General features: G+C 37.5%; 1 pseudogene; it reads left to right on the top strand.

Annotated features, from left to right (window-relative positions):
- Positions 1-326: 326 nt before the first annotated feature.
- LOC120141246 lies at positions 327-11547 on the top strand (annotated as a pseudogene).
- The last annotated feature ends 757 nt before the right edge of the window (positions 11548-12304 follow it).

Consider the following 12304-nt stretch of genomic DNA (forward strand, 5'->3'; position numbering starts at 1 on the left):
AGAAAAAAATTCCAAAGCATAAAGTCATTTACCTGTTTTCGCCGTTTTATATATTATATTTTGTTCTCAAGTTTTGTTTTAAAAAAAATACTGTGAAACAGTTGTTAGATTAACGGGTTGTTTGTTTATTTTAAAATAATTAAATATTAAATAATTCAAATATTGAATGATTCAAAAATTTTGTATAAATTAACTCGTCACACAATTTAATAATAACTCTGAATTATTTAAAATGTAATAATAGTATAGAATAAATCAATACTATTTTACTAAATCAGGTAAGGACTTAATTAACGCAGTGAAGTGCTGAATGGTTTAGCCCGACTCTCTAACGTAATCCACCGCAAGTACTAAGCGTAAGCGAGCTCCATTGCCGCGCCGCGTTGGGTAGGCAGCCACCATGGCGGTTTCCGTACAGGCGGCGAGTCCGGTATGGGAGTCGGTGCTGGAACATACCAAGTCTGCCCAGGACCAGAATGGAGAGCCACTTCTCTGGGCTGTTCAGCTCAGTTCTAGCCTTAACTCCGCTGGGATTTCTTTGCCTTCAATCGACCTAGCTCACCTCCTTGTCTCCCACATCTTCTGGGATAATCACGTGCCCATCACGTGGAAGTTTCTAGAGAAGGCCATGACTGTCAATTTCGTCCCTCCTATTCTCGTCCTCGCCCACCTCTCTACCAGGTCCTTTTCCCTGTTTTGTTTTGTTCGGTGGCTATAATGCATGGTTCTCGCTTTTTTGAAATGGTTGGTTTTGGTGATTATATAGCCCTTTTGGCTGTCCCTGGTTTAAATTTTTAAACACAATATTATATGGTTCATGCAAAGGACGCTGTAGCCTGTATGTTTGTTCATCTCTCGTCGTGTAAGAATTAACCATACATTTTTCATCCTACATTTGTTTTAAACTCCATTGCTAGTTTACATGATAAATATGCATGTACGTGTGTATGTACATAGGTACAGATGTTCTTGTTAACAGATCATGTAATATTATGTGTTCAAAAAGTTTTTTTTAACGGCCATTTACTAGATAGTGACAAAAAATTAGAGATATCAGACAATCAGTTGCTCTATTGGGGTTTATTGCTTTGGATTGTTGCTTGTTTAAGCTCACTGCTGGTTTGGAAAGATTTTTTCTGTTTGACTGCGTTTTAAGGTTTTATTGGGCAAAATGTTCATCTTAAAGTCCTCCACCAGAAAATGTTGTATAACATTGGATGGCCTGTGGAATCATGATTATGGTATTTCTATTACTGAAATTGACTACATTTGGTGTTTATGACAGGGTCATTCCAAATCGTAAGTTTCATCCTGCAGCATATCGGCTTTACATGGAACTTCTCAGGAGACATGCCTTCTCACTTAAATCTCAAATCAAGGGACCAAATTATCAAAAGTAAACTTCTATTGCACTCCCCCTTTTTGTCGTAGAATTATGGTTTATATATGGATTGCCATTGGATTTGACCTCTTGCAGTGGCTATAGTAAAACCAAAGATTCATTGGAGCTATTTTACATTTTATTTTATCTGCAAAGAAATAATTATATTATTAGTTAAGTTATTTGAAGAAAACCATACTGCATGTTACAAAATAATGAAACCTTAATCAATGTCGGATAATATTGTATGAAACTGGGTTGTATTATATAAATACTCTCCCTTTGCCAATTTTTAACTTCATAACATTTTAGGGATACTTAGCTAAGCTACTACTATGAGAATTAATGCAAATTTCTAGTGAAATGGCAGGATTATGAAATCAATAGATGATGTTCTTCATCTTTCCCAGATATTTGGTGTTCAAGTGTCTGAACCTGGTCTGCTTCTAGTTAAATTTGTTTTTTCAATTGTATGGCAACTGCTTGATGCATCACTAGCTGATGAAGGATTACTGGAACTTACACCCGAAAAGAGATCTATATGGCCTACAGTAGCTGAAGACATGGAAATAGATAATGCTGATAATTTCAATGAGAAGAGAAAAGAGCACCATGATGTGCTTTATAAAGGAAACACTGTGATGGCTATTGAGACTATTGGGGAGTTTCTGCAAAATAAAGCAACTTCTAGGATTCTTTTCTTGGCATGGAGAAACATGTAAGATCCTACTTCTATTATTGAGTTTTCTTTCTGCTGAGGCATTATAGTGCTAGTTATGTTCTATGAATAAGAGTGAAATGAGGAAAAGGAAGTATATGGTGTCTTTTCTCTCTATGTGATGCTATCATTTGGTAGCCACACATATATATATATATATATATGTTTTTTTGCTGAATCAGTGAGCTTTGGATGCGATCCTGGTAATACTTTGAGTTAATCGAGTAAGATATGGTTAACAATTATATTCTGTTACTCAGGCCATCACATGGAAGAAATTTCATTAAGCAATTAAGAGTTCTTGCAACAAAGTCTATGGCATTGAGGCGCACAAAACATATAACTCCAGAGGCCCTTCTTAATCTTACTTCTGATGTGCATAAAGTTGTGTCTAGGAAGTGTAAGACAATATCACAACAAGAGTTTAATGCTGACTTAGGCTTTGGGTCTCTAACAACTTCATCGAGTCAATGTCACGGTACTAGTCTATCTGCACGTTGGCTTCCTATTGATCTGTTTCTCGAGGATGCTATGGATGGATCACAGGTGGCTGCAACTGGTGCTGTTGAAAGTCTTACTGGTACTTGTTAATAGTTGTCTTCAGATTCTCAGTTCATTCCTTTGTTTGAAGCAAACTGATTATGGTTCCTTGATCATGTTACTTGGACAAAATCAATCTTGCAGGTTTAGTCAAGGCTTTACAGGCAGTCAATAGTACAACATGGCATGATACATTTCTAGGTCTATGGATTGCAGCTTTGAGGCTTGTTCAAAGGGTAAGAATTTTTGCAAACTTGATTCATTTTTTGTTTACCTTCGATCAACATTATTCTCTTTTTCTTTGAGGAGAATTTTTTTGAATTTGCATGTGTTTGTGTGTATACGTATGCTATAGCATTTAAGTATTTTTGTTTATATCTAGATAGATGGGTTTGTGTGTGTATAGCTGCATGCTGCAGGTAGACAAGCTTCTGCATTTGTGGCTTCCGACTTTTGTGTTTAAAAGCCACTTAAAGTGTAGTTCTCTCTTTTGGTTTTATGCCAATTTGTGAGGTTAGTTAGTGTGTGTGTCTGTGTTAGTGACAATCAAGGGTGTAATACACCTATTCTATAGAAATATTGGAATATTAGAATGATTCTGTCTTAATAGGAGAACATGATATTGAGAAATGATTAGTTTGTTATTGCTGCAGTTGGTTTTTCAAAAACTGATCTCTCTTTCAAGATGCAGATAAACTAGGATTTACGATATCAAACACGTTATACTTTGATGCTCTTTTCCACTCTTTCCTGTGTACAACTGATCCGCCTTTCTATCTATTTGTTTCATAGGAAAGGGACATAGTGAGGGTCCTGTACCTCGCCTTGACACTTGCTTGTGCATGTTGCTGTCAATTACCCCACTTGCGGTGGCCAATATTGTTGAGGAAGAGGAAAGTGAATTGATTGATGAAAGTGATTGCAGCTCCATCGATCAAACAAAAGAGAAACAAGCCCTAGGAAAATGTTGTCAGGGTTTAGTTTCCAGCTTACAGATGTTGGGTGATTATGAGGCTTTATTGACCCCACCTCAACCGGTTCTTTCAGTGGCCAATCAGGCTGCTGCTAAAGCAATCATGTTTTTTTCTGGTCTCACAGTTGGTAATGGATACTATGAGTGTGTGAGCATCAATGACATGCCCATGAATTGCTGTAAGCACTGCCATCCTTCTAATATATGAGGTTAACATGATATATTAAGGTTGTTTCAAGATGTGTTACTTGCATAAGTTAATTTTAGTATGGACGACTCCTAATGACCAGTTCAAGTGGGAGAAAGTAGCTACTTTTTTACTATTTTAGTTATTGAAAATCTCTCTAGCACGCCTCTTACTAATTTTGATCATGCAATTAAAATAAGGGGGCTTTGTGTTTTATGGTTTATTTTGTTGACTGAGCTACTCTTGTTGAGCATGATTATTATGGATCTTTCTCTCTCTAAATATAAGAATTTTCTTCCGAAAAAATGTTGATTTTTTTCTCTTCATTCTTTTTAGACGGATCTATTTGGCCCGTATTCTATTTCTCATATGTCTGTTCATAGCTGTTTCTTTCCATAAATTCTTTCTGTAGCTAATGCTTTTCCAATTTCTTCAATGTATTTCTTGCAGCTGGGAACATGCAGCATCTGATTGTTGAGCCTTGTATTGCCAGAAATCTATTGGACACATCTGCCATGTTTGGCCTGGCTATGTAAACGCACGTGCAAATGTACCTCGAATAGTTGTAAAAAGCGCGCCTGAGGCGCAAAAGCAGAGGCTCACCGAACGGGGCTTTATCAACACTGAAGCAAGGCACGTAGCCTAGGCGCATCGAGGCGCTGAAGCGCGAGGCTCAGTCGGTGGATCTGGTGGGAAAAACGCAAACTTTGCAACCACCCCCGACTTCACGTTCCCCATTAACAACAATGCAACGAGAGAGAACAAATAAAGGCCAGTTTCTTTTCTTTTTTCAGATATGAAATTGGACAAGACATGCAATGAACAACATGGGGAGCAAGGATTCGTATTGTGATGTTTGGTTCCTCGAAGAGTTTCTGGGCAAATTTTCTGTTTACTGGGACGATGGAAAGGCAAATATTGAAATAAAGGTTAAGAGTTCTATAAAAAAAATAAAAATAAAGGTTAAGAATCAAAGGAAATCATGCAAGGCTAAATTGGCTCTGATCTAAGCGGCTGAGCGGAAGTGCTGTTGGAGAGGAGAAGATGCCTACTAAACTATTCAGAGGTAATAAGCTTTAAACCTTCAAGAAGATGATCTCGCTTCCATTTTTTCATTGTCGGATATACAATACCTAGTTTTGGATTTTCTAATTGTCCATCTTACCCTTCACCAATTATAATAAATTCTAAATATAACTTAAACTAGTTGAATTTATCTTAATTTTAATGGAATAAAAGCTTTAATGCTATATATATATTCTAGCAATTAAAAGTGGAAGGATGTTTTTGACTTTTAATTACTCAAGTTTGAATGCTCCCTTTATCCAAAACAATGGGTAATTCCTGAAATCTAGTGCCTCTTAGGATATAATCGTGTAAATAACACAAAGTTAAAAGATTACATATTAAAGAGAAAAAGGAATTTGTAAATTTGGACGGCCGAGATTCGGTCAAAGGCATGTGGGATCCTTTGGAAATGAGAGAAGATTTCAGTGGTACAAAAAAAGGTGGTCTGAATCCGACATTTTTTCTTCTTCTTTACTCTGTTGAGTTCAGTTTGAGCTTATGTTTTTGTAACGAATGTCTTCCACCTTTGACCATTTTTTTACTACAGCTTTTTCACTGTTTGGTGCTCATCTCCATACCATTTTCCCTAATTTTACTGTACCATACTTATCAAGTATTAGGGGTTTTAATATTTATTTGGGATGAACTTGAATAAAATTTTAGGGTGAATATTATTAATGAAATAAATAATTAATATAAAATAATTTGAATTTCAAGATGAATACCTACTCATCTTAGATAACACTTGCGTCCGTCATTGATTTTAACAATAAAATTTGAATAATTTTATCGAAAAATAAAAAATTGGATACTCTAATATGAAAATGAAGAAGAATATTTATTGTAAAGTCATTCAATTATTGAAGTTGGTTATGATGGATGTTGGAAGTAAATTGGCGACATTGGGAGAGACTAAACTAAATGAGTTGGCTGCCTTTAAGGCTTTATGAAAGAATGGATGATGGAATGGAAGGGACAAAGACATAGACATAGACAGTGGTTCTAGGATGCCCTCTCCAAGCTCGAAAGGAAAGGAAAAAGCTAGACCACACCTTGTAGATGAAGATGATGAAGTTATGCTAGAGGAGAGTGACACTGAAGAAGAAGACATTGGGGATTGTGAGACGGATGAGGAGGAAGATGATGACATACCACTTGACGATGATGATGAGGATGAGTTTGATGTTTGATGATGATTATCAGTGACTTTATTTGATGTTTTGTTTATGCATGTTGGATGTTTTTGTTAAACTTAGTACTTGACTATGCTTGTTGATAGCTTTTATGACGCTAGGTTGGTATTTTGAGTTTGAGAATGAACTCTATTGAAGCCTAATATTGGGTATCTATGATATTTGAGTTTGATTGCATTAATATATACATGTATTACAATTTTTTGGATATCATGCACCTCGCCTTCGTGAGTCCCGCGCTTTTCATGCGCCTCGCGCCTCAAGGCTCTAGGACACTTTGCGCCTCGATGCGCCTCAAGGCTCCAGGACACTTTGCGCCTCGATGCGCCTCAAGGCTCCAGGACACTTTGCGCCTCGATGCGCCTCGATGCGCCTCAAGGCTCCAGGACACTTTGCGTCTCGATGCACCTTGAGCCTTTAATAACTTTGGTACCTCGTAATGTTCCTGTTCAAGTGACTGGTTGGTCATCACTGATGAAAGGATTGTCTCTAACTCCGTCGTTGGCAAATGCTCTGATTTCTACTTCAGCTTCTAGGTATGCTGGAAATATTTTTCTTTAGTTTTTTCTTAAATTTTATCCATTCCTTTACTAAAGGAGGAGAGTTAGGCTTGGTTTAGTTGACAACCTTTCTCTTTATTTATCCTAAATTGCTAAGATGGGGCTGTTGAAGCAAACATCAAACCTCTGAACCCTAATACTATCCGTGCAAGATTTGTCATTTGCTCTTTCCTCAGTTGCAGTGACCGATGATCATAAAATTCATGGAATAGATTCATAATCCATCTTTTATTATATTTTAATATCTGAAATAAGAATGAACTGTTTTTATGAGAGTTCATATTTGCTATGCTTGGTCCTTTTAAGTTGTATAAGATACTAGTATTCTTTGATTTTACTGGAATGTCTTTTGGCTTGACTGAGTTATTTTTTTATTTGCTTGTATTTTTGGTTTTCAGAAATGGTTATTCTTTCTGCTTGTGTCAATGAACTCTGATCCAGCTACTTGATGTTATTATTGTACTTAAAGATCTAGATTTGGGAACCTATCAATGGGATGGATGAAAAATGTCAACAGTATCATCTTATGGTTATTATACACAGCTAGTTGGTAATATATAACATATTTTTAAATATTTGCAGATTTATATTATTTCCTCTTCTTGCAGACTTTAGTATTTCTTTTGGACATTTTCCAAACTACCTTAACCTCCAACTCCCCTCCCCCCAACCCCCAAATCGCTAATTAAAAACTCACCTAAGGATGCCTTTATACACCGAAGTCCGGTCGAACCTGCAACCTCCAAAAGGCTTTAAACCACAATGGTTCCTACTGAGCTAGTACTCAGTCGGCAGTTTAGTATATTTTGTCATTTTGCTTTGAGGTGTTTGATTGATGATGCTGTAATTAAATTTAATTAGCTTTAAGGTGGCTTAGTGATAGTGTGCTTCAAATTAATAGGATCAACTTTTTTGTCTTTCTGTTTCTTTATGATTATTTTTTTTATCAAAATTTAAGTTCCTATAATAGATATTATGATAATAATAAATACATGAGTAGAGAAATTAAAATTTTATGTCTCCACCATTATTATCTATGTCTGTGTTGTGGTGGGGACTTAAAGTGTCCATACTGATTAACTGTGTTATCCAAGTAATTTGCTGTCGACCTGGTCCTCAGTTGCAACCTTCATTTTCCTGAAGCCAGGCTTATGAGATGCCTTTTTCCCGTCTTTTTATAAATTTACCCGGTGTTAAGGCAACTGAATTTAAGCTCATGGATTTGATGGAAGCTTAGAAGAGATCTAGAAAATACATGAGATTGCAACCAAAGGTTCAGATGATGAGAAGATATCTGCTGCTAGCATTCTTTGTGGGGCATCTCTAGTTCGTGGTTGGAATATACAGGTAATTTGACAGAAGGTCACATTGCTACAGGGTGCATTACAATCACATAATCTGTCATTACTCTTAAGTGCTTCAGCTTTTTTCCCTTTATTTCCTTAAATTTGATTGTATGTGTACTATTTTGGTGTTGTTTTGTAGGAACACACCATTCTCTTCATTGCAAGTTTGCTGTCGCCACCAGTTCCAGCAGATTATTCTGGGAGTGAAAGCCATCTGATCAGTTATGGTCCATTTTTTTAACATTCTTCTTGTTGGAATATCACCCGTGGACTGTGTCCAGATCTTCTCTTTACATGGCTTAGTATGTTTTGTTCTATTTTTTTATGATCCATGTTTTCCTATGGCTTATATGTGAATATTGTTGTGTATCATATGAACTGATGAAAGTTTAATGGGCTTATTTTTTTAGCAAGTTAGCTGAAAAGATCCTATATTGCACATAATTGATGTATGAATTTCTCCCAGTTTCTGTTGAACTGAAGGGAATTCCTCCTTATCTTTGCAACTTTGGAGCATAAAAAATTTAGTCAGCTGTTGCTGCTTTCTGCATTGACAGAGACAATATGTTGCATGAATCATTAGGCATGCATCTGCATAAGAAAAGAAAGGATACAAAGGGATGTCTGTTGGGAGGAGAAATCATATGTGCTCCATGCATTGATGTTATTTTATATTTTTTCAGGTTCCACTACTTGCTGGTACATTGATGTCCCTTTGTGAGGTTTTTGGGTCAACTTCTCCCAATGTTTCGTGGACACTTCCAACAGGGGAAGAGCTGACTAGTCATGCTGTCTTTAGCAATGCATTTACTCTTCTACTAAGATTATGGAGGTTTAACCATCAACCTCTTGAAAATGTGATGGGAGATGCAACACCAGTAGGATCCCAACTAACTCCTATCTGTTGGTTCGAAACTCCAAAGTATCAGCTTTTGGGAAATCACCGAAGGATCGTTTGAAGCTTAAAAGAATGTCAAAAAATTTGAATATCTCCTTGGAACTCATATTTATGGATTCATTTCCCAAATTAAAAAGCTGGTACCGGCAACATCTAGAGTGTATTGCTTCCACCCTCTCAGGACTTGTACAAGGGACAACTGTTCATCAGATTGTTGATGCACCCCTCAATATGATGTTCAGGAAGATAAGTAAGGGTGGTCAGTCTTTAACTTCTACAACTTCTGGAAGTAGTTCTTCTTCATCTGGAGGCGAGGATGTGTCCATGAGACTAAAAGTTCCCGCATGGGATATCCTGGAAGGAGCTCCTTATGTACTTGATGCAGCTCTGACAGCCTGTGCCCATGGAAAGCTCTCGCCCCGTGACCTGGCAACAGGTTTGTTCTTTTTCTTTTTATTGTTTCAAAGGAAGCAAATAAACGGTAAATATTGGTTTACCTTGAACTGGAGATGATAGTGTATCAGGAAGAGAATGATACATCTTATCTTGTTAAGATGGGCTAAATCTAATGATATCAGTGCTGGGGGTGACATTTCAGGCACGATTTTGGAATGTGAATTTCATATGCTTCTTCCTGATATGTTGGGGTTCATTTATAAATTGATACTTTGGTTGATTGCTTGTATTCTGCAGAAGCATAATTACTTCATATTACCATTGTGTTTGTTTTCTGTTTTAAAACTTGATATTAGATAAAGTTTTACATTTGGCATTAGTACCTGGAAACTAAAGAATCTAAACAATGGCACATAACACTTATTGACAGTCTTTTAAGTGGCTAAGGTTCCCTGTTCTAGATTTCTTTGTTCCTTTGCAACATAATTTCATTTCCTGCAATATCTCAGGACTCAGAGAGCTTGCCGATTTCCTTCCGGCTACCCTGACGACCATTGTCAGCTACTTATCTGCTGAAGTAACACGAGGTATATGGAAGCCAGTTTTTATGAACGGAACAGATTAGCCAAGTCCCTCTGCAAATTTGTTCATGGTTGAGCAGCAAATCAAAAAAATTATAGCCGCCACCGGTGTCGATGTCCCAAGCCTTGCCATAGGTATTATTCTGTACATTATGTTTGTTCCCCCTTTCCGAATATTAGTTTGTGGACAAATGGTAATTTTTAATGACCTATGTCTTCAGAGGGGACTTTTGGAACTAAAAGTTGCTTCAGTTACCCCAGTCACCAAACAGATTTTATGTATCATTAAATGTAATTAAGAATAAAAAAGGAGAGAAGATTGGATGCTCATGTGCTTTTCTGTTTTTCATTTTGGAGAAGTGAATTTGACTACAAGCCTATAAAGGGATTTTTTATTTATTTTACAAAACTGTTGGCTAATGTTTTGTCTTTTTTTATTTTCTTGCAGGGGGGAGCTCTCCGGCTATGCTTCCTCTCCCCTTGGCTGCCCTAGTTAGCCTCACTATAACATATAAACTTGATAAAGCCTCTGAACGTTTCATTGTATTAGTTGGCCCAGCATTGAGTTCTCTAGCGGAAAGTTGTCCCTGGCCATGCATGCCCATCATAGCCTCATTATGGGCTCAGAAGGTTAAGCGTTGGAGTGATTTCCTGGTGTTCTCTGCTTCTCGTACCGTCTTCCACCACGATAGTGATGCTGTAGTTCAACTTCTCAGATGTTGCTTTACATCTACTCTTGGGATAAGCCCCTCTACCATTTACAGCAACGGTGGAGTGGGTGCAATCCTTGGCCATGGATTTGGGTCTCATTTCTCTGGGGGAATGTCTGCAGTTGCCCCAGGGATTCTGTACTTACGAGTGCATTGGTCAGTCAGAAACATCATTTATTTGACAGAAGAAATTCTTTCTCTTTTAATGTCTTCTGTTGGGGATATTGGCAGAAGTGGGTTATCGGGGAGAAATTGGAGAAACTGAAAAAGGCAAAGTTTGGGTTGAGATATAGACAAGTTTCTCTTGGTGCAGCAACGACACGAGTCCGACTTGATGCATCCCTTGGGGCTTCATTGGTTTGGCTATCTGGTGGATTAAGCTTGGTCCAATTGTTGATCAAAGAGACAGTACCTTCTTGGTTCTTATCAGCCCGTACACCAGACCGGGATGGCGGGGAACCTGGAGATCTAGTTGCCATGCTGGGCGGCTATGCACTTGCATACTTTGTAGTGCTTTGTGGTACCTTTGCATGGGGTGTGGATTCCGCCTCACCGGCATCAAAACGACGACCGAAGGTCCTTGGTGCACACTTGGAATTCCTTGCTAGCGCAATAGATGGTAAAATCTCTCTCGGATGTGATTATGCCGCTTGGCGTGCATACGTAACAGGGCTTGTGAGCTTGATGGTAGGTTGTGCACAGAAATGGGTTTTGGACGTCAATGTTGATGTTTTGAAAAGGTTAAGCAATGGACTAAAACAATGGAACGAGGAAGAACTCGCTATCGCATTGTTGGGACTTGGCGGTGTCAAAGCCAGTGCAGCTGCTGCTGAACTGATTATTGAAATTGGACCAAACAACCAAAGGTCATAGCATGAGTTCTAATGAGGGAATTGACAGAAACCAATCCTTTTATTCCTTCTGTAAATATGGTTCTAAAAATCGTTTTTCTTCATGCGCCTCGAGCAACTGAAAATCTGTAAGCAGTTCGCCCGTTTATGCAGCTGAAGTTTTTTTTATATTTTCCGTTCGTGGAGAAATAATTACTTTATAATTTATTGAAAAGAAGTGGATACCTTGAAAACCATACATGTTTTTGAATTCTTCAATCTGTTGCCGTTACAAAATTATTCTCCAAAAGTAATGATACAGGAAAGAAGGTTGTACGTATATCATTTACTGCTCAAAATACAAAAACCGAAGGGACTGGGTAATGAATTATAGGGGCGGTCTCTTATATTTTCGATTTATTTTATTTTGGTTATCGGTACAACAAAAGAGTGGTTTTAGTCAGAATATTGGTCCGTTTAATTTTAATCTTTCGGTCGATAATTTCCGTTAACACATTAACAAAAGTTTAATTTGATAATTAATAAAAGTTGATGATAGAAAGATTAAAATTTAAGAGATCAAAATTATTATTTTTTTTAAGATTAAAATCGGACGGATGAAAAATGTAAGTAGATGTGCACATTTGTCGGATTTCAATCTGATCCGGATCGGTTTTTATCCGATCCGGTTTTTTCCCATAGGAAAAAAATCGGTTTATAAAATAACCGGTTCGGTTTCTAACCGGTTTGGAGGGCCGGATATCCTAACCGGTGTAACCGGTTTCGGTTTTAAAAAAACCGGTTTTTTTAAAAAATTGGTTATAAAAAAACCGATTTTAATATTCCAGATTGCTCATAGGGAACCGTTTCCCCCCAAGGGGGTACCGATTCCTCACTGAATGGTTTGGCTCCGAGATTTCCAG

Source organism: Hibiscus syriacus, unplaced genomic scaffold, assembly GCF_006381635.1.
Source record: "Hibiscus syriacus cultivar Baekdansim isolate YM2019G1 unplaced genomic scaffold, ASM638163v2 tig00110794_pilon, whole genome shotgun sequence".
Lineage (NCBI taxonomy): Eukaryota > Viridiplantae > Streptophyta > Magnoliopsida > Malvales > Malvaceae > Hibiscus > Hibiscus syriacus.